Source organism: Apteryx mantelli, chromosome 2 (assembly GCF_036417845.1).
Source record: "Apteryx mantelli isolate bAptMan1 chromosome 2, bAptMan1.hap1, whole genome shotgun sequence".
Taxonomy (NCBI): Eukaryota; Metazoa; Chordata; class Aves; order Apterygiformes; family Apterygidae; genus Apteryx; species Apteryx mantelli.
Genome location: NC_089979.1, coordinates 147665430 through 147692484, shown reverse-complemented (window position 1 = coordinate 147692484; position 27055 = coordinate 147665430). Strand labels below are relative to the sequence as shown.

Sequence of the window (27055 nt, the reverse complement as noted above, 5' to 3'; positions counted from 1 at the left end):
CATGAAAAAACATTCATTTTTTTCTTCATGGGAAGTAATTAAGTTTCTTGTTTATTTTGGGGCAAACATACTTTATAAAAGACATGCAGAGACCTTTTTCCTATCAATATTAAGTTGTTCCTTAAAGGAATAGCTTTGCAATAAAATTATATTTTAATAATATAATACTGTATCACTAACTATGCATATACTAGGCTTGCTTCTATAAAACTGGCCTACTGTTGCTCCCTCTGCTTATTCTTTTTGTAATGGTCTACCTGTCCATAGACTTAAGAGCTCAGCTGATAGGGAACACTCTCTTTTTGGATTTCTGTACCAACCTTAATATGCTTGCTCCAATAAACAAGTACTTCGATGTAAGCAATTTCTTTTTAATATATGAAAATTTGCTAAGATATTTACAGCAAAATACAGAAACTGTCTCTAAAAAACTTTGAAACTGTATTTAAAAGCAATGTTTATTAAATCCATTTGACTTGTTTATAACAGTTAACAGAACAATAAAACTATATTGTACATCATAAAAGACAATATGCTATTCTAGCATTGTAAAAAGCAAAAAATTCTTTGCCTCTCCACTCATGTATTGCTAAATATATTAAAATGTGCAGATACACATTGTGTTATAAATGATAGCGTACAAAGAAATGTGCACCCGAGAACTTCTCAGGGCTTTCATTCATTCAATTCTCAGAAGCTTTTAAAATTGCTGGTTCCTATAGTCCTATAATTATAGCAGTCATAACACCCAAAGTTTCCCTAAATTTTCTCCTTGTAAAAATCTTAAACATTAATCTGGTCAGAGATGCATAAAATAATAAGTAAGCTCGTCATGGTTACTATTACCTGTTTCTATGCAAATAAAACATTTGCTGAAAGAAGAAATAATGACTCTTATGGAAGATGATCTAACTATGCCCAGCACTTCATTATACTCATTCATCAGCTAAAGTTGTTATCTGGAAAGTAGCATTTAGTATAGGTAAACAAACAGCACTGCACTTAGTCAACACAGTTGCTTGCTTAAAATCTGGAGAAGGCAAGTCTTCATGAAGACAGATACCAATGGTTTTGTTAGAGGTAGATGGATTTTTCTTCCCTAGGCTTCCTGAAAGCCAATATTGAATAAAAATAAATAATAGGTTTAGCCAGATCAGCTGTTTCAGAACTGGTTCATCAGACCTACTTATTGTAACCATCTGGAAAACAAAAATCTATTCCCACACAAACACACACACATACACACACACAATCTCAAGCGGAAAATTAAAAAAGAAAAGAAAAGGAATTGCATCTGGAAGACATTATCAGAAAAATTTGAGAACAGATAATATGAAACAGAACTTTTGGCTTTTAGTTCACCCACCTGGAAGATTCCTATCAAAACAGCATTGCACTATATTCAGGTCTCCTGCTGGAAGTGCTTAATTTAGCTGTCAGAACTGGGATAGTGATGAAAGGTCAAGAGAGCAACAAGCTCTCCAGGCTACCAGACACCACCTCACGTACTGCTGCTGGAGGAGAGTAGCGGCCGTCCCCGAGACGGAGCCGTTTAGCAGGCAGTCTGCCATGCGAGGCAGGCAGGCGGGCACTGCCAGTAGACAGTGTGAACATGCCTTTTTGACTTTAGCTTTCCATATGTGCTGCAGGCGAGTCACGATTCCCATTTTTTACATAAAACATCTTGTATGTATACCCCTTCTGCTAACTTATAACCATCGTCGGGCTGAGCAACATAGTAAGCAAAATGCGTATCACAGATACTTAACTGGGAAACGGACATTAAAATAACTCCACTGTTAGTGGCACCACATTGGAGCCCCTGCAAAATCTGAGGTTTTCTTGTACTGTTTTCAGACATAGCATATACATGTCCCATTTTTTTGACTGGAGACATTCAAACTACCTTTTTCTATACAGCCACAACCTTTCTGTATAGGGTTTCACCCTGTGAGTTATACAGATTGATAACTTAAAGCATGCACAACATTAGTATCTTTTACCACAAGACTTCTCCAGCTTCTCAGGTCTCCTGCCATTTAGGTAAATAGGAATATGTGGCACAACAGGGAGTAAGTTGTAAATAGTTCCCCAAAGCCTGGAAATGTATATATACAGGTGTGCAGAAGAATTCAAGCTAATTCAATATATTGTGGCTACGTAAATCAGAGAAGCACAACAAATTAGCTTGCTAGCTCTACGCTGCTATGGCTAAATGACTCTACTATTAACACTTGTTATAGCTACAGTAGGCTGCATTCAGTTCCCTCACTGAAAAATAGCCGTATTTTTTAGCATCAAGACCTGTACAGCAAAGGACAATAAAGAAAAGAAAAACTCAGTTATTTATGATCATCAAGATATTTTTTGTAGAAGTTCATGCCAGTTCACTTCAGTGAACTAAACGTTCCAGCAAGAGATGCTGATTAGCGCTTTGCCATACTTAAAATCAACCTGGAACTAGTTAATAACTCATTAAATGTTTTCCCTAAAAAGACAATGACCATCACTTACCTACTCAAACAGAACAGTATTTTAACATATAGGCATACTGTATTTCTGAGAACAATTCTAACAATTTGAACCAGATAAATGCTTTTAATACTCCTCTTAGTCATGACTGCACTTTCCAAAACACCTCTGTTTGTTGCGAACTCATTCACTTGGTTTTGATTAACCTGGTTCAGTTAAGGTTCAGGCCTTAACTGAAAGATTTGGTACACCAAGAACTGATTTGACTTTTCTGGTCCCTTGTTTTCACTTGAATACAGAACTATATTTATAAAAGAAGAGAACCATAATGCTATGTGGTTTTGTGTAATAAATAAAAGCTATATATTCTTTATGAGTTTAGCTGCAGTGATATAGTTTAATCAAAAAAAGTATTTGATTCTGTCTTAAAAACTTTGCTAACTAAAAAATTGTGTCTGGGTTATAATGTATATAAGACAATAAATCTCTACATTTCCTTATTGCCAAATTCTGGCATTAAATCATTAAGTAAATTACAGTGCTCAGTCTAACATTAGCTTCTGCTTTAAGCAAAAGGCACCTTGCCATAGCATTTTACCAGTGCAAAGTTTATGTTACTTAATAATCTCAGCCCTGTAAGGAACTAGATAGTATTATCACATTTATTTCCTTCAGTTGAAAAAACTGAAACCAACACCAAGTGATTTAAAAGTTTTGTCAGGACTCGGTGACATTGGAACAGTCAGACGCCAACTCTTGCCAATCCCTGAACACGCTTCCTTTCCGTCCGCTGCTGGCTCACAAATGGAAAAGGAGGCAAGAGCTCAGGGCTACCGTGAGCAAGCAGGCGGAGGGAGCACAGAGACGCAGCTCTCCGCTGTTCTCCACCAGCGCCCATCACACGTTTGAAAGGGAAGGCAAGAAGCAAAGGAGTAGCCAGGGGAGCTCAGATACAGGGCATGCAAATGAAAATGTTGCAAGTCTGCTTGCCCGCATTGTCTGTCCACGCAATTTGAAAACACTCTGGTTTCCTTTCATTATTCTTCCACACATTTGTAAGCTGAGCTGCAGTAGGCCTGCCAACCCAGGCCAGTTCCCATACTCCTCATCTCCTCCTCTCTACTCCATAAACAGAACTGGTGATTTTCTCCCTAGCCATTTTATCACTTGGATTTGTTCAGCCTAGTTTGGTTTCTAAACCCCAGAAACTGTTTGAACTCTGTTCACTTTCCTGGGCTCCCTCTTATGCATATCTCGGTTACAAAGCTACTTCTCAAACACCGTAAGCTTTCGGCACAGTAGCAGGTATGCTCATTCCCTTCCTCCGTGTCCTTCAGAAGTCACGCAGCACTCAACTGGCAGGAAAGGATCCAGGTTCATTGGTGTTTTTGTTGTGCCTTGTATTTTCCATCAGAAATATCTATTTCCAGAAGTTAATTCCTGAGAGCCCCTGTCCTTAAATTCAGAGAACACAACATCCCTCCAGATGCTATGTATTCAGACAGTTATATCATGCTCTGTGTGAAGGACAGCTAATCTACAGTTCATAGTCTTGATTCACCTTGCTTGAACACACAGCACGGCTTACAGCCTACCGCCCACTCTTATCACCTCTGTGGACCTCCCCACGTTTTTCCTGCCAATTTGTGTGTTGGATCATGCGGTTAGATGTAGGGGAAGGCAACTGTAAAAATCTCTTGAATATACTGTCCATATTCAAAAAGGCTCCACCCTCAGTCTGGACGAGACCCAGTCTCAATGGAGATGAGAGAACAGATATATAGAAGTTCAACAATAACATAGTTATTAAAATAAAAGTCTACTTCAGATACACAGAAATTATAGGGAGGTTAGTCTAAGCACCTGCTTTATTCTGGAAAAAAAAAACATGGTCTCTACAATTGCACAATTCACTAACTGGAAAGCATGCTGGATGCTCTTTACTCTTTGGGAGTAACGCAGAAATGTTCTATACCTCTCTCTGCATGAGCTCATTAAGGTTTTCCTCCTTAATGTTTTTCTCTCTCAACTGAAACTGCTTCAGGAGCCATTCTGCTACGCAATCCAAGCCAGCGGCTCTCCCCGGCTTCCCTCAGGGGAATCCCAAAACTAATATGCAATGCTTAAAACACAGCTGAGACATCTCTGAGCTAGTCATGGGGAACGATGCCATACAGAATGACCCTCATTTTTCCAATTTAGGAAAGAAAAACTGTATTGCTTCTACGCTTTGGCTGCTGCAGAGAAACCATGGGCAAAGGGTTGCTAAGGGTGACACACAAATCCACATTCAACTCTGTATGTGGAAACATCTTTCTTTCACAGAGAGCTCTTCTTACTAAATCCCTGTTTTAGGTATGAATAATGCCATTCCTAGCACACATGTACAACATTTATAATTGAAAATTAATCAAATACTAGCATTCGTTATGTGTAAAGCAGGTATTTTTAATGCCATTTACCAACATTAACAAGTTAAAGCTCTACCATTACCAAAACAGAAGTAGGTACCACCTAACATTTTAAAGGCACAGAATAAGAATGTCAGTGATATGTCCAAGGATGGACACATGACTCTGGAGTAAAGTTTGGAGGCTACATTTAATTTTTCCACCTTTCCAGTCTGCTTCTAATCCACGAGACTATTCTTTCTCTGCTCTTCAAAATATATTCACGTTGTCACTGCATATGTCACACAACTTACTCACAGTATTAGAACATAGTATTAGAGATATTAGAAGTTGTTGCCTTAGGTTGAACACTAAGGGGAACAAGGAAAAGTCATTGCAAAATCTCAGGCTTAAATTTTTACAGATTTCTGCCATAGGTAATTTGCAGAATTGTGTTTGTAATAAGAAATATGCGATTCAACTGAAAACACTCCCCAAAGAAGCAATCCTGACTTACAATTTTTAGGCATGTTCCTTTGTTAATCTGCAGTATGATAAAAAAAAAAAAAAAGAATATTATTGCTAAACAGTTACACGTGACTTTCCAATTTTAGACAATATCTTTAATATCTTTTCTCTCTTTAGTCAGTTTATCAAATAAGGTAAGTACTGATAACTCAAAATAAATACTAAAAACACATCAATGTCTTATCCGCACTGATTTCTAGGACTTATAGTAGCAAATTTCTCAAATTGGTGGGTTTTCCGTTCTCACAGCAAAATTACCCTATGAACAGTATGCTTGCTGCAAATGGAATTAAGGTTTGATTGATTCTCTAATGGCACTTAGAAAGCAATTATTCTCAAACCTGAATGCCTTCTGACTGCTTCAAGATCTTCCACTCCTTTAGACATTTACCAGACTTTCATACTTTCAGAATATAATGCTACCCCTTCAGGTGCCGTAAGTATAAGTGGCATCTATCAACATCATTTACTTAATATTCCATGAGAAGTGCTCCATCCTACAAAAGGACACAGGCAGACTCCAGGGAGCTGAAGATTTAATTTAAACGGACAACTTTTAAACTCTTGCCTGGAAAATGCAAGTGACAAACGCTGGATTTACACAGCAAACACCGCATGGGTTTGCTCTTGACAGCACAACCAATTCACTGAAATGATAAAAAGGTTTTCCATTCTTCATAAGCATGTTTTAAAAGAAACAACTGTAAATATAGAAAAAGTAAGAGTCTGTGAGTGAAGTTTTGAGGGTCTTGAGAAAGTTAAGAACAGTTACTTGACAGCAAAAGTTAGAAAGTTGTATGCAATAAAGGAGAAAACATATTTTGATAATATTTTAATTATATATGTAACTAGGAGTAATAGGGAAAAAACATGATAAATACTGTACATCAGGTATTACTTCCTGAAAGCATGGTCCCATTATCTGGGTGCTCCATCACCTGGGATACACGAAAAAAACTAGAGAACACAAAACACAAAGGCAATACTATTACACTGACAAAGACTCAGAAAGCTATCAGAGGGGAGGTTTTGTAATAGACTTATAATAAAACGTAATATACACAGCATAACAAAACGTCATCACTATATTTCTCTAGTCACAAAAAATTATAAAAGTCTTGCACGCTTGCGATACCTTAAAAAACCCTGTAAACAGCATTTACTAACGAAAAAATGTTCAAGAGGCCAATTTCCCAGCAGCTTTAGATATTAGATTTTATTAAGCACTTTTAGATACACAATTCAACCAAGAAGGAGAACTGAATTGCAGGCACTGCAATACCAAGTGCATTCAGCATCCAACCTCAAGAGAGGGGAACCCACAAATCTGAATTTAGGAGGCTCCCCATGCACTGAAAAAGAACAGAACCCCCAAACATCACAGTACACTGAATAGGCATATAGCGATGGTAAAAGTGTCTTAAATTTCCCACTTCTTCCAGGTTATGCTGTTTTCTCAGAGCTGCAGTCAAGCATCGCCCTTTTCATTCAGATTCACGGGTTCGTTTTTTTTCTTCTACTTGAGATCTTCCACATTTCCCACTTCTCTACTGTACATGCCACTCATCTATGGGCTATTCTGGGGCCACAGAACTTTTTGACTTTCTCATTGACATTCTTCCATTGTGCAGAAAAAAATAATAATTTAACAATTGGTCCAGAAAAAGAAAGCAAGGTGACTGCAGAAACACACTCAATGTGGTGATACTGCTCACCTGGGTCAAGTCCTACTACACATACAATTCAAGCCCCTTTGTCTAAATTGGATTCAAAGGATTAATGTTATTCACCGATATGGCATTGTACAATATTTTATGCTAAAACTTTTCAAATTCAATCACCAGCTTTTTATCTCAATTACAGAAGTTTTGGAGGATAATCAGTATGAACTGATGTTTTGGGGAGTCAAATCATTTCCTAGATCACCATGCTTTTTTCCTGAACTAGCACATACACTTACCTGTGTCATTTTCCTCTAGATTGGCTCTAAATTTACTTAAGTATGCAAATAAAGTACTAACTGACCTCAGGAACTGTATATCTAACCAAAAAGTGAATAAAATTCAATGATTTACTTTAATTTAACAATTAGCAAGAAAACTCCTCCCTGCATCAGAACTTACACTCTGGTATAAGATACCACAGAAGATACCTTGCAAGATCCCTTTCCAACAGTTAGCTCTTCTCAAAAGCAATCCTAATTAATGTTCCACTTATCATGGTGTCCGACCATTCCACTACAGCAGAGCCCAAAGTTTCCACCAGGAAGGCGGCCTGGAGGGCCTAAGTATGAAATGCCAAGGGACTGACCACATGGCTGATGAAGTGCAGGCCACCACCGCTATAAGCCTTGGTGCCCACCTATGCCAAGGTGCCCTTGCAGAGTCCGCAGTGGCAACCTGGCTGCAAGTGCCGGGGCCCTCAGGTCCTGTGAGGGACTGAAGAGAGGCAGCAAGACGGCAGGGTCTGCGGCGACGGGAAATGTCCTGCCGGGCCAAGAGCATCGGCCAGCACAAGCCTCACAAAGGCACAGCCGTAACACTGTTATGTTTCTCTCATCCCTTATGCAATAGCTAAAAAGATCATTTGGAGCAACTTCTAGATGCTGTTGCTTTGGGAAGTTAATGCAGTGCACAATTTACCTGGCAGCCATGAAAATGAGGTCCAGCCTTCTGTTCTGTTTTTGGTGAACTACTCTAGTATCAGAGGTTTATTTCGCAAACAGACAAAAAACCCTACAGAAACAAACTATTTCCAGAAATTAGACTGCTTGGCCTGTAACTTCTTATGTCTTCCTGTACTTAATCCACCAGTTATTTAGAGGCTAATAAGCAGCTGCCTAATGTATAAAGTACTAAAATGCAATGTCAAAGACATTCAATATCCTGAGTCTGAACTTTTATGCAAAAATTCATTCAAACAGGAGAGGACCACAGCTATGTGGTTTTACCGGTGATTTCAAAAATATATCATTTGTCACTATGTCATGAAGTGACACATTAATTTTTCTGAATATTGAGTGGTCATAAACCCCAGCATTGTCTTCTGATAACCAAGCCTCAAGCAATTTTATTTTTGTTTAGCTAGAAACCTGAGTTTGATGGAAATAATATAAAAATTGATTATCAGCGCTGTCAGATACCTAGGCTTATTTTGCACAGACAATAAACTAATAACCCAAGTAAACTTATGCATAGGAACAAAAAGAAAGGTAAATAGGACACCAAGTGCAGAACCTAGCTGCACCAGTCTCTGGAGTTTCATTATTAAATTTAACTGAGTTAGGACATTACTTGAGATGCTCATATTTCTGCATATATGTGTGTGTGCTCACACGTGTGGACATAGGTGTGTATATATAAAACACACAAGATGACCACAGAGAGTTATTTTCTTCAAGGGCTGGGTTTTGAAGAGGGTTTTATTGAATTCCTCTAAGAGATGTTTTAATCATGCAATGTTTAATTTTATCAGTAATCTCCTTTCCAGAATAGAATCATATTTTATATGCATAACTAAAATGCCTCAAATACATTTAGAATTATTCAAAATTCATAGTGAACTTAAAAGGAAACTCTGAGAATCCTCCCTGTCACTCTTTTCACTCACTTTGTCCTTCAGTGACTCATAAGTAATTGTTTGTGTGGGATGATAAAACAAATGCCTTTTCCACAGTGCAGAGCATATGGCTTCATGAACTACAGATTTGTACAAAAAGAAGTCTTACATTGCTTCTAGGTTTTACTGAACAATACAAATGTCCTTTAAGCTTTCTGTGGGTCATCTATTTTATTTTCTGGTGATTTTAAGGAGAATAGCCCATTAAAATCTTATCATTGGGTAGAGCAAACATCTTGTTGTTTGGCTGCCAAAATAACACCAAAAACACCCATAATTTCCCCATAATTATCTTGCTCAAAAGAAAAAAACAAACACAAATGATATTTCAGTTTGGACTTATCAAAACATTTTGTTTGAACAGATAATACATTTTGGTTTCAGGGACCTCTAGAGATATCAAAGGAAGATGCTTTTTTCTTGATGGTATTTACTTACTTTTTTTTTCTCTTGATGGTATTCTACTTTGCTTAACTCTTTAGTAGAAGAGGGACTGGAATCAGATGCCCACCTGCCTGGGACAGGTGTCTTAAACATTATGCTATTCTTTATGACACGGAGAATACTTAAATATTTTTACAAATTGAAATAGCAGCAGGAAAAGAGATTGATAGATACACTGGAGTCCAAAACCCTAACACCGTTTTTGAATCACCCAGGTTACTTTCAAGGCACTTTAATATTTCAAGCTCAAAGCTATGTGTACAAAACCATATCAATCCATAATGTAATTCCTGCAATGCCATGTTGTTTACTGCTTTGGAGAAACTAATAAAGTAATCGCAGTAAGTAGGCAGGAAAGTACAATACATAAAACTAAACACGGGGGCAATAATACACCAAGTTTCACAGAGCAGTTTCATTTGTGCGTAAGACCTGTCTCCTGAATGCTCTTTTCAGTTGCTCTGCTTGGTTTGTGAAAGTTTGTGCGACTTACACACACAAATGAGTTCAATGTGCAAATGGCTGTGTTTAAATTATTTTCTCAACCCTTTTTTTCTATGTTTCCTGAATCTCAAAAACATAGCTGTTTGGAATTAAGAAAGAAGAAAAAAACACCAAAATAACTAAATTACTTCCTTGAAATGTGTTGTGGAACCCAGAATGCCATAAAAGGCGCTTTCAGACTTCAAAAGAATAACTTCAATAATCAAAACAAAACATTTGCAATTGCAAGTTTTATGCAGAGAATGTGCCACTTTTTAACATGCGGAATTTATTTATGATGACCTATAGAATAGGTCATGAAAACATTTTGGTCATATTATTTTTCCCCAAAGCTCCTTAGGTCTTGACCGGGTCATGAGTTTTGTGTGGGTGAAAGAATCCATCCATTTTGGTTACAAAGGAGCACTTGACCCTCAGGCTGAAAAACTGCAAACTTTTATGTCAGATGCCAATGCCACGCGACAATGTGCAGTTATTTTTGGTTTTCTTCGCATTTTCTCTTGCATCATCAGCTTATTCAAAATGCAGTCTTACACAAATACTGAAGTAAAAAGGGTGTCAGATCTTAATGTGGGTGGAAAGTTTCTTTTTTTTTTTTTAAGTTAGTCCTTTCAATTACATTATAATGACGTTTTGAATTTCTGTACCAAAGAAATGGTTTGGCAGCGTCCCCACAAATACATAATTATTTCAGTTCTGTAAGTAGCTATAGCTACTTGTAGTCTATCTAAATGACAATCTATGAAACAAACTGTATTATTTGGAAGAATGATTTTGCTTGTCCCAAACTCTGAATAGTCCCATAGTAGTCAGGATCTGAGTATTTTCAATATCACAATGTGAGAAACATGACAAGAAAAATAAATTTAATTTTATCTAGCAAATGGCATCTATTTGAATAACTTGCAGAAAATCCTCATTTTTAAAAGAAAATCTGTAAGTACTGAAGTTCAGCCACAGAAAGGATAGCACTGACAGAAATTCAAAGCTGTCCAATAAATTCTGAGAGATATTCAAACTTAAAAAATAAAATAAAATCCTTAGTTCACATCTTACCACTTCATAATCCTCACTGCCAAAAAGGTACATAGCTACACCTTCACGAGCTGACACTAGTTGTCCGGAGCGCCCCAAACATCTAAAGCCCGGGCTCCAGCTGCATCTTCAGCTCCCGTGCTTCAGCGAGGCAGCTGCGATACGCTCCCGGCACTCGTTTCCCACGCTCGCACTGCTCTTTAAACGCTGCTCGCAGACACGAAAACAAACCCCCTCGCTGGAAGCAGCTGAGGAAGTGACGGTCTGGCAAACGGCGCCCAGCAGCGATCCCAGCAGCGCGGCGGCGGCGGCGGCGGCGGCGGCAGCGCGCGGAGCGGAGCGGAGCGGCCGCGCCGCGCTCAGGCGCCCTGCGCTGCCCCCGCGCGCCGCGGCGCCCCGCACCGCCCGCTCCGCGTCACATGCCGCCGCCGGCCGCCTGGCTGGCTGCGACACGGAGCGGGGTCGGGGCGCAGCCGGGAGCCCCCTGGCCTGGCCCGGCCCGGCCCGGCCCGGCCCGGCCGGCGGGGAGAGCCCGGAGCAGCGCAGCGGGGGCTCCTCCCGCGGCCGCGGGGGCGCTTCCCGCGGCCTTGTCGGCGAGCGGACGCTCGGCTGCGCGCAGCTCCGCGCCAGCCAGCACGGAGCAGCGCGCAGGACCGCAGCACAGACCGTCTCCAGGCTGCCGCTTAACTGAGCTCATCTAAATTTACCCGACTCCTCGGCTAACTTCAGGGGTTTCTGCAGAACTCTGCCTAACTATCCGCCCAACGCTACCTACAGGCACATAAACAAGCAGGGCTCATTCCAGAATTGTTTTGCTGTGTTTCAGTCACTTCGTCGCTTTCTTTTGCCGACGGGGTGCAGACTGCCCTGCCAGTGAAACGCTCTGCAACTTCATCTGGGCACGCTGGAACAGGACGTTACACCCGCTCCCGCGCTCCCGCAACAACATGGGAAACGGATCCCATGCAGGATGCTGTGGCATGACAGCGAAGCCGCAGGCCGTGCCCTTTACTTCTGACTAACTTACATCTAGGTTAAGGAGGACTTTGCCTGAGGAAGAGCAGGCAATGTGAGAGCAGCCAAGAGCAGCGTGAAGGACTGAAAGACTTTAGAGACTGGTTTACTGACAGCATTCCAAATCTAGTGTCAAAATGGGGCTTTAAAAACAATCTCATACAGCATACAGTAAGCCAAACACACAGAAATATTGCCCTCTGGTAAAGGCCATCCTTCACAACCGGGGAAGAGGCTGCCAGCTAGCATCCCGTAACAGAAACCGCCATCAAAACAGCTTTCCAAGAGCCCTAGGAACCCCATTCCCCTCTTGGCTTAGTTCTCTACATCCCTTATAGTTCACATTGCTTCCATCACTGTATCCCACGATCAGAATTGTACACAAGCGCTAGGAAAATATACTTACGCAGTGAATATGTTATGTCTGAAGGAGGAAAAATGTGGTATGCTTGCCCATATATATATCTATAATCATGTTAATATAACACACAATATATATGACAACATACTATTAAGACATAAGTATTCAAACAATTTGGGATAGTATTATTTTGGCATGTGGCGCTTTTGTAAACTTTATCATCTTCCACAGAGGAAAGAGGTCTAGATTTTTTCCTCATAATAATTTCAAATGACGCAGTTCTAATACACTGTAAATGTCTTCCCTGTTTTTTTTATGTTTTTTTTTCTTTTTGCTTATTTTAAATAGATCTTTACTACCTCAGTTGATTCTCATGAATTAGTACAATATTCTTCTCTCAATCTGCCTTTTCTGTGAAAACAGACCTTTGGTCTTCTGTTGACCATATGTGATATGATTCATGCTTCTAGATTTTTTAAGCTATTGTATGTATTCATAAACAAAATTAAAAACCAAGCTATATACTCTTGAAAAAGAGCAAATCATAAATCAGAAGACAATAATTTTATTTCCCTTCACTATCTTCCAGCCATATATTTACAAAATAGCAGTAGCTGAATCTGTCAGCCAAACTGGTCACTTCACATTAGATCAACTGCAAATTACACTTCAAACAAGTAATATCATAATATTGTGTGCCCACAAAATAAACAAAACATGCTACATTCCTGCATCAGGGTAGAAAACAGAAATAAGATACTGCTAACAGGATGCAATAATCATTGTCCAAGATGGTTACCATTACTGATGCTGGAAGATTACGGTTGCATTATCTTACTAGTTTGAACATAATTGCCCAAGCTTTACTACACAGTTTTTTAGCATGAAACCACACTTGTCAATACTAGGCAAAGCTAGTGTCATCACCCATTACTTCACTTGTCTGACAGAGCTCTTCTAAGCAACCGAAATCTGGGTGCTGTAACTTGATTGCTCTCTTGTTGGGTATTGCCCTCACAACTACGCTTAAAAAAAATTCAGCAAGAATATCACAACTGTTCTATGATCAGGAATAATGAATACATATTGCTTTTTATGTGTTAAAAATTCTGGTGATCTTTTTTTGAACAGTTCCATCAGCCCGTATACTTTGGGCATGAATTTGAAATCAGGATAGAGGGAATTACAGTTCATATATAACAGAGATTTAAGGCTTTGTTCAGTCACCGTAAGTGACTTAGATGTCACAAGTAATTCTCACTACAGACAATACAAGCAGCCAGAGCGTGGCAGCTTGGATGGTAAATAAGCTGAATTGCTCATTGCTCTCTAGAACTGAAACACCATGACAGGTACCCAAGTCTGTCTTATGGCTCTGGAAAGCAAGTCTGCATGCAGCCTTTCTGGTTCAAGAGTTAAAGTCTGCAAAAATCCCATCCTCACTAAGCATGTTTAAACTTATTACAGCACCTCTGAATGACCTGTGCACCCCTGCAAGAGAAGTGGCAGCGGTGGAGCTCCAGCAGCGGAGCTCCTCTGTGCTACCTTCTCCCGGTGGTTCAGAGGAGCATGGGGCTAGCCAGCACTGTGAGGACAGTGTCTCTCTGCTGCTCTGGATAACCCTGCTCCTTGCAGCAAGGCAGTACAGATGAGAAAATCATGACCCATATTGAAAGAACAAGCTTAGAAGTGGGAGTGGGAAAGAGAGGAGCAGGCCAGGGAAAGGAATCCAGTAACACTGGGACTGGAGAGGACATGCGAATGGGAACAGTAGAAAACCAGACTGCAGACAAGGAAGCAGTGTGACCTGCAGCAAGAAGGTGCTAAAACAGCCAGGCCAGGAGAGACAAATTCAGACTGCGCAAGAAAAATGCTCCAGGAAGGCAGGCAATACCATAGGATTTGGAAAGACCTGCATTAGGACAGCTGGCTGGCTGACTAGCCTAGGACAAAGAGGTGGCCAGGGAGAGGGGGACGGTGTGGAGCAGGGCAGAATGATGCTGACACAGAGCTGAGATGCCTGGGCTGTACTGGCTGAACCAGCAAATAAGGGCAATGGAGAAACCTCTGGGGTGGAGACTCCATTAAAAGATCAAGTTTAGGATAGCAACAAAACTGAGGTAAGGACAGAAGGTGTCAAGAACACAGCAACGGTTCTACAGAAAAGCATATGGAAACAAAGCTGAGGACTCTGCCACGGGGTGGGGGGGATTGCTCCTCTCCTCCACTGGCATCTCCCAGCAGGACACATGCTTGAAGGTGCACAACAAAGACCTACACCAGTACACAAACCCACCTGGAGCCAGGCTGGGGCTTAAGATCCAGGCTTTACACTTAAGAAAAATAACTACCTGGAGGCTTGACCATGACAGTCAAGACTACAGTCTGAAATGATTGATAAAATAAATCACTTCTCTGTCTTTTGACTGTACGAAACTATTTCTAGAGTAGTTCTTACTCATTTGTAGAACCCAATAGCAATAATAATATTAAAGGTCTGCTAACAAAAGCGAACAAGTACAAATGCAGGTGTAACAATGTGTGCAGACCTTGTTTCCTCTAATTGTTTCTGTAAATTTTGTTCCTTTCGTACAAACTTATTAATGTATACATGATGCAAGGGGATAAAGAAGACATAGCTAGACTCTTCTCAGTGGTGCCCAGTGAAAGGCCAAGAGGCAATGGGCGTAAACTGAAATATAGAGAATTCTGTTTAAACATAAGGGAACAAGCTTTTTTACTGTAAATGTGGTCAAACACTGGAACAGGTTATCCAGAGAGGTTGTGGAGTCTCCGGGCTTAGAGATATACAAAACTCAGCTGGACAAGGTCCTGAGCAACCTGCTTTAGGTGACCCTGCTCTAAGCAAGGGGAGGTTGGACTAGACCATCTTCAGAGGTCCTTTCCAACCTCAACCATTCTGTGAAACCGTATCAAATTCTTAGAAAAATATCTGGTTCACGTTGACATTTTAGGTAGTTCCATCTCTCCATTTATAATTTTCAAATGTTAAGCAGAATGACTTTTCAAATTGTTTAGGAGGATTGCATTCAACTCTAGTATTTAATCTTTGACCCATGTATTTTACGCATAGCTATGAACTGTCTACACTATGAATAACTTTGTATATCATAATACTTCAACATAGTGCCTTTGGGAAAACAAACAGAAAAACTGCTGACATGGTTGTCAAGGATAATAGACTAAACAGACGTTCCTTGATAAACATGAGACTCTCAACTTGCATCCAACAGTAACAACTATTTTTTCCTTCAAGAACTCTAATGGAAAGCAATTGAGCTGCTCTTACCTAATCCAGATTGAAATTCAAATTCCAGTGAAGAATGTCAAAAGCTTGCAACTTCCTTTTGCACAGCTAGCAACAAGAATTGTTTCTTGTAAACACAAGAAATGTTTCATTCTTAAGGGCACTTTGGCAAGGTTGCTATTTTCCTTTTTCATTTACCTGTGGCAGAAATCTCCAAAGAACTCATCCCCTTTTAAATAAGAACCCAAAGAACGAGAGTTATTTCTCTTGAATTATCTACCTTCCAAACTATCTTATCCCATACCACCACTAAATAAGTGTGAAAAATATAGCATTACTTGAATGCGAAAATGATGATAAGCAAGTAGTTTTCAGTTTTTCCTATAAGGTCTAGCTCTACCCTTCGTCTTCTCCCATGGTGCTCAGGATAACTGAGGGTACCCCACTTTCAGCACTATAAATTATGGCTAACTAACACCTCTGACAGTGCTACTGCCCTGAAATGACTCCAGAAAGGATCTGAAACTGGGGCCTTCCTGTCCCTCTAAACTTTAGCACATTTTGAATGGGTGTTCTTCAGTTCTTATTGACATTGTTACTCTTTGAAATATTTTAGTAATCACAGTGTCCCAGTAGTTAGAACAACTGGGAAATGAGGCTGTGTGTTCTAAGAATTATTTGAGTATTTTTGAAAATGGTGGAACAGTCTAAGCAAGGGAGACTGAAAACAAATTAATCCAGAACAGTTAACAGCTTGATAGTAGCACCATGCTCCTGTGCAGGGAAGGCTCATATTCTTTCGAGATGGGTAAGTAATTCATTTTGAGTTTCCCAGACTCCTGCTAAATGCCCTTATATCCAGGTTAGGGGAAAAAAAGAGAGGAGACTTGGACCTCCTCCTATGGTTGTTTTGAATGACACCTTCCTTCCTTTTTAAATCTCCCCCCCAAAAAACACATGTTTTGGATTGAGTTAAAAGGTTCATTTGACATTAGTTATTTTAGATTTTCATTTCAGCAAAAATGTTGGGCACCATCCCAGGATGTGGTGATAATGGGAGATACTCTGTGTTCATCTCCAGCAGACTTTTATTTCTTTTCTGAATGTATTGGATTTACATCTGGCCACAAATTCAAAGTCCATCTCATCACATAAAAGTCATGTAGGATGTCTGTAATTCTTCCTTACAGATAGTGTATGTCTGAAAGAGGGTTGATAAAATAAATCTCATTGAATAAAATGTTAATGTTAGTATATAATAAACCAATGTCAATTAATTGAAGATGCAATAATTAAACAACAATTTAAGATTGATGCCACATCTCAAAAACAACCTTAAAATCAATGAATAATAAAATACAATCTAAAAGTATGCCCATGGAACTACTGGAATGTTATTTAAACTTTATTTTTAAACACTAAAGCTGCTTATCATTTGCAGATTGTTATTGGTTATTATGGTTACCATTCTCTGACACAATCCAATCTGCCTGCAGTTTGCTATTTCAGGGCACAGCAGTGATAACATTAACAGCAGACTAAACTTCTCAACTTGCAAATACACATACGTTAGGGGCACATGCTATCTCCTCCTGCGTTAACAGATAACACGAGTATGCTCTCTCAGCGTCACAGAATGACAGACTGCAAATGGCTGCCATTCTTCTAGCAGTCAGACATTAAAATGGTTAATGCGACTCACAGTGAGTGTCAGAAACACAGCAAAGATTTGTTATGATTTTGCCAGTTGTATTATGGACTCTCTGCATCACTCTGATATCATGAAGTTGGAAGATCTGCCCACAGGTGATTACTCCCATAAGCAAGCAAGATGCTCACATAGCGCTGAGTTGCAGGGAGCAGCCCAAGCGCGGAGAATGGGAATACAGACGCAAGGAAAAACCTAGTGGTCAACACGCCCTTGCTAGCCTAAGCTTGCACAGTCACCTGCAACTGAATAGCCGGCAAAACATCTCTGAAGCAGCTGTAAGCTTTGTCAGAGCCTTGTGCAATGAAAGAAAGGACAGCCACATTCTTCAACATGTCTTCAACAACCACATTTCAAAGAAATGATAATTAAAACAGAGATAATGTTCATTTTACTATATTTATTAACTGTAAGAAGAGAGACATATCCTTTTGAGTATAAGAACAGCAATAATAAAACCAATCTTTGCAGATATCACTAACATCTTTAAGTAAAAAGAATACAAAAAATTTACACAACCCTGGAAAATAGCTTGTGATAGCTATAGTTTCTTGGAAAATACAGCTTTCCATTGGAAAGCTATTAGACTCTTTCACTGCCACATGCTGCTAATCTGCTGTACTGAATACTCCATGATCCTAATCACCCCGAGTCAATGCCAAGGATTTATTGTGGGAATTCGTTTGCCTTGTAGCTGTGTACAGAAGCCAACATGAACTACCAAGTCCTCTGTCCACATCCTAAAACTTGTGCTTGAGTTGCAGGTTGTCCTCTAGGCACTATGGACGTTGCACAGCACTTCCCATCTATTAACTGATACTTCACAGAGGAAAGGTCTGCTTCCTTGGACTTTTAAAATTGTATTTGTTTTTAAAATGAGGCAATAATTCATGTAGCAAGTCCAACCATATCTCAAAATCATATTTAAAAAAGTACTTGTAAAACTTGAGCTTTTGATAAAGCTCTGCATTCTGTTCTCATTTCAGGAAAAAGGTGTATCTGATCAGCAAAACTATAACAGCAGGCCCCAGGAGGTATTCTGGCACTCTTTGTTTTTCATTTATGCATTTTTGGCACAAGTCATCATTTCACATTTCCAACAATTTAAGCTATCGATTCTCACCAAATGTTGTGGTTTCTTTGGCCTCATCATTTCCTCAAATCTCAATTCCCATTTCTCATTCTTGCAGTGTTTGAAACCCTGAATACTTCTGAGGCTTGCATTTTTGGCAGTCCTGAAAGGTTTATTAATTATGTTTAAATTTTGGTGAAGACTGGCTTGCATGATTCAAAGAGCTGTGGTGAAATGTGAAAGCTGGTAAAACTTGTCTGTGTGGAGAGGACTATGTATCACTTGAGACCCACTTCGGTGCTCAGAATAGGAATTAAGTGGAATTTAAGCAGTACATGCACTGTTGTAATGGCCTCTTTCACCTACGGTTATGAGTGTCACCTGGCACTGCAGAAACATATTTCAGTTTAATGAATAGGGAGCCAGATGCATAACCCCGGCTAGTAACAGTACTAACTATAAGTCTCAGTACAGTGCTGTGAAAACACAGTCACAAGAACCAGTATGTTAGCTACGTGGAGTCAGCACTTTGTAATGTGATGGATATAATATGAACAGTAAGTTATTTCTTACCTAGAACTAATGCAATGTGTTACAAAGACATTTACAAGAATGCCCTGATTAAACGCAATAGGAAGGTAATGTACTTTGAGGCACTCTCCCCTGTCCACCCAAATTAACAGAATGCTGTTAGCAGAGACTAAAACTACTAGAAAGTGAATATTCAGGATGTGGAGCAAAGGTCTTCTCCCTCCTCCTGTGAAAATATTTATTTTATTTTTTCCCAGTCAGTCATATTCATCTAGTTTGTTTTAAAAATGTGATCTTTCAACTACATTTTTCTATTTTGTCCTTATTTTTCTTCTCTATTGCTATAATTCTCAATCAAGGTTTATAAAATAAATGCTCTGAACAGACAACGCTCTTCAGTGTTGAAATTACTGAAAGCCCCTGCATCACAACCAAAAAGATACTTCAGAACACATTTCTCCATCAGACGTGCCTTCATATCCCGGGACTCTAGGCCCCTCATCCTCTGAGAGATCTACTCCAGTGCTTCTGTGTCTTGGTTAGTCTTAAGGGTGAACATGCCAGTGTGATTCAGCAGGCCCCCATTGCCTTTTTCAGGTTAAAACATATGACACTAATTTTGGTGAGGATTTCTGAAATCACTTAGAAACTCCTCCAGAGTGCAGGAAACTTATCAGACAATACTGATTTACCATAAAAAAAAAAAGAGGTGAATAATATCATGAGAATTATTATCAAATCCATAATTGTTGACCTTAATAGGGTACTGACCATTAGAAAAAGAGTATTTTGAATTCTAAGATACAATACTTTCTCCTCTCCTCTAATCATAATAACAAAAAAAAAATCCATCATGATCACTGAATCAAAGTAGTAAATTGTGTTGCGCACAACGTGACCTGAATAGTGGATTTACACTAAGCCAGTATCAATGCAGAAAGCTACTTTTAAAATTTAAGTAGAAAATGAAGAAAGCTTATCCTCCTAAAATGAAAAATTTCTGAAATTACAACGCCAGTTGCTTTAAGTCTATATAAATTATAATGAAGCTGAGAGAGATTCATGTGAAAACACAGCAATAGAAGCTGATCACATCTTCTTGACAGAAAATATTCACTCAGAAAATATGGAGGCCAGAAATATCATCGTGTTCTGGGAACTCACTGATTTTCTTGAAATTTGGCAGGAAGGTATCAAAGTGCTTCACTGGAAATTGACTTTTACAGCATTCCACTGCAGCACAAGCTGTTGAAACTTTTATTTAATTAAGCACTTAGAAAACTTATTTCTTGTATACCAAAGTGACCCTTTTTCCAAGATGAGCTAGAAATACTGGTTAAAAGCAATGCTTTTTCAAGAGTACAGATTACTTTTTACAATGCCTTACATATATATTCATTTATTTAGCTTTGAGAGTAAATATGAAAGAGATTATTCTTCCAAATAACACCATGCTTTGAAAATATCAGTTTCGTTGATGCATTATTGAAAGTCAGAAAATATGTGCACATTGATTGTCATATAATGATAAACCGTATTATCCTGTGGATGTGAGACAAAAAGAAATCACCAGAATCAGTCTCCCAGGTGAGAAATAATCACTGTATGGTGTTTAAATAACAAATAAATAAAAACATAGATACTTAATAAGAGAAAAAAAAAAACCATGCATGTCTGGGTCACATAAATTTGCAGAGAAAACACTTCCATGATGAACCGAGCTGCTGAACTGATCATTTAGAAGGCTCTGTTGATGGCTAAATACAAACTGAATTGCACAGAGAGACAATGATAGATTATGTTTTATTGAGAAGATGACTTTATGTCAAACTGGGAAGATATGAAGATACATTGTAACTATTGAAACTGAGGGAGTCTTACCAATAACACCCTTTGATCAGCATGAGCCCATTCAAAATGAAACTTAGCTTTTGACTAGAATTCCTAGCAGAGCTTAAAAATAATTCCTTTTCCAATACTGACATTCTACAAATATCATTTAACAGCAAGCTAATAATTTTTAAGTGATGAATATTCTAACTTGTCAATCTGTCAGCATCCTTTCAGCAGCCTCAAAACATTCAGGAAAAAAATAGAACTTTACATCCACTAAAATACTGCAAAATGCAATATATCATTAATGATGAGCTCAAGAAAAACAAGTTGTTTTGTGAACACCAGAAGCATTGAAGCCTGGTTTCCCACACACACCTCCACAATACCTTCAGCGCTCTCGTTTTCCCTACACACCACATGCTCTGTACCCTCGGTTCACCTCCCCTCACCAAACTTCCCTTCCCTTTCCATGTGTCGCTGCCTGAATGGGAGGCAGCATTCGTTTCAGCTCCTCTGGAGTTAAATGTGCGCCGACCGGCCGGCCGGACACCACCCGGGGGACACCAGAGCAGCCAAGAGCCTTGACTCTCCATCCCTGGCATGTCAAGCAAGTGGCTTTAACAGCTCCATCCAGCCTCCGAGAAGGGCTGGTACAGCACCCGCTCAGGAGCTGTGAGACCTCTGTAAGGTTGAGTTAAATTGGCCATTGGATTAAAGCTACAGAGAAGCACAACTAACAGATGGAAAGTGGGATTGCATAAATCTTGTCTTAGGAAACCAACCTAAAAATCAGAGCTGTTATACAAAGACTGTCCATACACTTTAATACTCAGCAGCTTGTTTAAATATAAATGATAGCATAAGCAGCAATGTAAACATTTAGCCTGTCAGTCAGCATATATAATTTTCAAACTGTCTTTCTCACAGAACAGTGGACACTATTATTAACAAAGTAGTTGCAAGTATAATATAAAACACTGGTTTTCATGCTAAGTACATGCAGCACCAGGGGTGCATAAAAACCTGCAAAGACATCCTACAGTTACAACAAAAGATTTCAGGGATCACTAATTAAAAAAAAATCAAAAAAAGATATGCACATGTGTTATTAGAACAAATATTTTCACAATTAGAATGTTTTCTGTAATTTGTCCCACAGCAAAAAGTCACTGTAAAATAACCCAGTGGTTTAATAGCTTATAAACTGTGCCACAATGCAGTGGAAGTGCAGTGGCACTTTGCCTGCCCTCCTTTTACACCCTTTTTGTGCTGCACTTCTGCACTATCCACTCCAGGAAGCAAATAGCAGAATTCGCCCTTTCAATCTTTCTGAATTCCAGAGCCTCCTCACTGCAGTTTGCAAACTGAATCAAAAAGAGGCACAACAATTACATATTCCACTGTTGCTGAAAACATAAATTAAGGAAAATCTGCGTAAAAATCTTGGCAAAAAGCAGGATGTCACTTCTATGCATAGTGGGTGAGATAAGGACAAAATGACAGCCTCAGGAGACAGCAAGAATTTGCTGCGCCTGATGTGCTTACAGTTTCTGGCAGTTACAGAAGTTTCCATATTGAAGAATTTCTTATGTCACAAGGACTGTATTGGTGGTGAAAACATGTCAGCGGTTATGCAGTAAGTATTATTTTATTTCATTTAGGAGTAACACTTTAATTGATTAGAATACTTCAAGGGTCAACTTTTTACATGGGATATTCTGAAGTTAGGCAAACAAAATACATATAAATGAATGTAAATCAAATCAGAAAAAAAACCTGTATCGATTAAATGGTTATTTCAATTTCTGTTCATTTTGTATCCACTTTTGATGCAATACCTGCCTTTAAGAGCTTATCATCAATAGACAATTTACTTAGGTATATGTCAAGAAACACGGAAGACAGTTCTCAAGCTCTCTCTCTTTCTAAATCTTCCCCTTCCCATTACCTCTCTCTCAGCCATCTAAACAAATCCATTATCAACGAAATTATGTTCAAGGACTATTACTGCTAAAAACAAGCTAATTCCCAAGGACAGCTTCATCTAAAATCCATCTGGACAAGAAGTGCCTATAGCCAAAACTCATAAAGGCAAAGCTAAATGATCCACTTACCCTCATATCACATCTAGAAATGAAGATGGAAACTATGGAAATGTGAAAAGAATGGTCATCAGTCCATCATTTTAAAAGAAGAGCTGATCAAATGTTCCGGAGAAATTAAACTGCACAACTGAAACAGCATTTTTTTTCTCTTCCCTACCCTTTCCCCTCATTGAGGGCCTGCCATGAAGCAGAAATCCACAGCAGATACATTTATGAATCCTTTCAGGCAAACTTTACTAGCGTCTGCTCTGCCTTGGAAATGGCAAGTTTTTCCTCCTTCCACCAGGACTTTCACAACTGTGTCAAACGGAGCTTGGACTTCTTCTTGAGGGAATATGAGGGAAAGGACTGTTTTATTTTATAGCCCAGATAAACCACACTCGCTTTTTTTCTTGATGATACTATCTGAAAACTAGTAGACAGAAGGATGAAAGTGTTTCATGGAAATGTGGACATTATTTGTGCTAAATTCTAACATCAAATAGCTTGTCTTTACGAAAAAAATATTTTCCAATTGATTTTTTTTATTATTATTATTTTAAATCTTTTTTCTCCCAAAATTATCCTCCAACTTCTCCCCATTCATAATTGCATTGAAATTGTCAAAGAAGTTCCAAACACATTTATTTATCAGAACTCTTTAAAAATTGCTAGGAAGAGATATGTATTAAAGCATTTTCAAGTTCTAAATATTAACCTGCAAATTGGGACTGCTGTGGAATCTGCAAGCATATAGCAGGAGTATGAACTTTTGAAAATTCAGCTTTTCGTCCTAAAGACAAAACTATTTAACTAACTTCGCTAATTACAGAAGCACTATAAAATGATAATGGTTAGTGTATCATGACAGAATGAAAGCTGGCAGTAACTACTCAGCTTCCCATATAGAGTTCCCTTAATAACCCAGAAAAAAGAATGGCTCAAATTTGGTTTCCTTCTAGAATAAGGAGCCACAGAGCAGCCAGTACACAAGACACACTATCCCTGGGTTCTCTCACTGACTCTGAAGCCTGGAAAGCTACCATCATGCCTTCACTGCTAACTATATCCAAATCTCTCATAAAAGTTACAGAAAGCAGTAAGTTTGAGCCAAACATCTGGCTGAAGTTTATGCCTCTGTTACTGTTTGGTTTCTTTTAACCTTCATTCTCTGCTTCTACAGTGCAAAAAGGAAAACAAAGCAAATTCAACTATTAAATATTTGCCATCTATTACCTTTTATTTGAAAGCAGAGCTTTAGTCTGTATATTCTACTACTGTAATTCCCTGACACCAAGATATATGGACTTGTTAAAATGCTGCCAAACCAAGACTCATCACACTGGTACAATCTAGCCCAAAACAAAAATAATAGGGACTGTAACACTTGTGTCTAGAAAGTGAATGTGTACTTCAAACTATTGCCAGCAGAGAGTCCCATTGCTCTCATATCGAGGAGAAAACAATCATTTAGCACAATCCCCAAAACACGGAACAAATAGCAAGCCAAATCATTTTAACTATATTTAATAGGGTTATACATAGAAGTGCTCTCAACAACAGAGCCACCTGTACATGCTTTCACTTCCCTTCAACTCTAATATTTGCAGTTTTTCAAAATGACAGCAATTTCATATCTGTTTTAACAAAGCGATCTCCAAAGTAGAATTAGGACCGTCACTAAAAGACTGGCACATTTTTTAACAACATTTTCACTTGGCCAGATGAGAGCAAAGTGAAACATTTTAACTGTAATTAAGTTAATTTGCTAGCCAGCCTGTACCTTTCATTTTAAAATTAACAGGCTCCTGAGCATCTGGCCTGCACTCCTTCAACATATGCTTACCCCAGGAATGATGTGCTTAGTTTGAGGAGACATCAGGCGCCTGTCAAGCATGTGAGGCTGTTCCAAGAGGACTAGCCCTTCCAGCACGAACACTTCTCGCAGGACCAAAGCCTCAGGAGCAATGTGGCGCACCAGCAAAAACTACAGAAAATCAGTCTGCCTTCACCATTATTTGAGTTCCTCTTCCTTCTGAGGCCTGGTTTAAAGCGTCCAGCTTTTGTCCATATGGAGTAATATTGTTCGTCCGAGACTTCTCTCAACCGTTGATCTGATTCAGTCCCGGTGGTGGGTTACAGCTCAGCAGAGAAGCCCATCACCATCAATTAACAAGTAGGAGTGGGAGGGCTCTCCGCACTCCCAGTGACGTCAGCCGCTTTAGCAGACAGCCTGCACACTTGCTGGAGTAATGTAACAGTTTATTAATCTCAGATGCATGCCTTGGAGTACGCATGGCCTCCTGTCAACATATAACAACTGGCTATCCAGCCAGAAACGAATCATGGAGAAGTATCTGAACATGAAAAACAGACAATAGGATTTCTTTATGTTTGTGGATGGAGATTTATTTTCTCTTTCCTGTACAGAGATATTAGGCACTGACATTTCAAGATGGAAATCTCAGTTCAGGCTGCAGATTTCACCTGTACATGGAAAATTATGCTTGACCATATTTAAGGTAGTAGACACATTCAAGTGAACCTCAGCCATGGTCGCTTATAAAAACTAGCACCTTAGAATAATCCTTGGACGCATCCATATGCTAGGACTCCCACGCATTGGCCAGTCCACTGAAATCATCAGGACAACTCATGTTCATACCATTAATGTCACTAATGAGCTTAAGGGTTTGCAAGATTATGGAGTCAACTGGCTTAAATTCAGAGCATGGGTTAAGTATAAACAAGAAGCATGAAGAATACATTTCTGTGTGCGTTCGGAGGTTTCTGAAGGAGTGAAGCAGAGTAGGGAGCACGGTGCAGGCAGCTCCAGCAACAGGGAGGGAGTGGGTGTGAACAGAGCAGAAATGGTGGAGAGGGAGCTCTCTGCTGCTGCTGCTGCTGGGATAAAACCCGCGAGGGCATTGACTGCTCAGAGTGGCAACCACCACAACCACTTTTTTTTGTCTTCAGCTTCTCAGTGAGCTGGGCAATGGTCTCCTTTGCTTGTGCCTGAAGACTGGTTTTTACTATGCATCCTAGAGAAGTCCCGCAAAGTCAAAAATTTGCAGCTCGGGGTTTAGTCCATGAGAGCTGAATACATTTCACATTTCTAAAGACCAAACTCTTAACATTGACTTGTTTTGCAAGGACCTTACAAAGTCCAGAGTAGTCAGAGAGGGAAGGCAGGGCCCCGCTACAAGTCTGACAACAAGAATCAAAACCGACTTTTGTTTTGTTTTGGTAAAGACTTGAGGCTGGCTTCCATTTATATTAATTGGTTTTAACAAATATTTTTATACAACCACTTCTGAGGTGTACCAATGTCAATATAAAGTTATTATCCTCTATTTTTCTCAGAAAATCCCTGAAAAGTCATCTGTTATTTATAATAGCTTCATACCATACTGCTAACAATTCTAACTCACTAACACTAGCGGCGGATTTGGCTTATACATGATTGTTCGGGGGGTTTCAGAAGGGGCGTCTGGGAATGCAGGATTGTTAACATTTTACCACAGTTTCAGATGCCGATATTCATGTTAGGTTCTTTTCAAATGGCAAATTAGAATTAAGTAAGTAGAAGCTCTGCATGTTCTTGATAATATTATTTTTCGTAAAATAGTTCTCACAAAATATTATTTCTGAAGAAACAAACAGGATATCTGCATTGCCAGTTTTATATGAAATAGCTTCAGTAAAGAAAAATACATGGAACACTGACAGTCTTTCATGTAATTTAGTTTGACTTCCTAAATCACTTCAAGGATGCACTATTAAACTGCAAATGTTGAAACAACTACTGTTTTTCACAGGAAGCAAAAAGTAAACTTCAGTGTCAGGAGGCTGGGAGAAGTATAGCGATTCTGATGTAATACTGGATTAATAAGTTTTTACACTACAATTACCAAGCTAGCCTTCTGGCAAAATTATCACCCTGCGAGAGTTTAACACATGCTGTGGGACACAGCTACCTCAGGGCAAGCCAGACCTGCTCTGCAGAAGGCAGAATCGTAGTCCCAGCTGGAGGCTCACGGTTACTACGGGCCAGTCCAATTCAAGCGGCTCATCTTCTGCCCTTCAGCAGGTTCTACAAAATACTGAAACTCTTCTGAAAGCTTTCAAGACCAGACTGTCATCATTGCAAATTTTGGCATCACAATATTGAAGTAAAAGAACTTTGTTCT

The 27055-nt window shown here is 39.3% G+C and overlaps 1 protein-coding gene across 1 annotated transcript in view; it reads right to left on the bottom strand.

Moving 5' to 3' along the window:
* The window catches only part of CACNB2 (calcium voltage-gated channel auxiliary subunit beta 2), a 262930-nt gene that overhangs the window by 106271 nt on the left and 129604 nt on the right, over nt 1-27055 (bottom strand). The gene's annotated exons all lie outside the window — the stretch shown is intronic.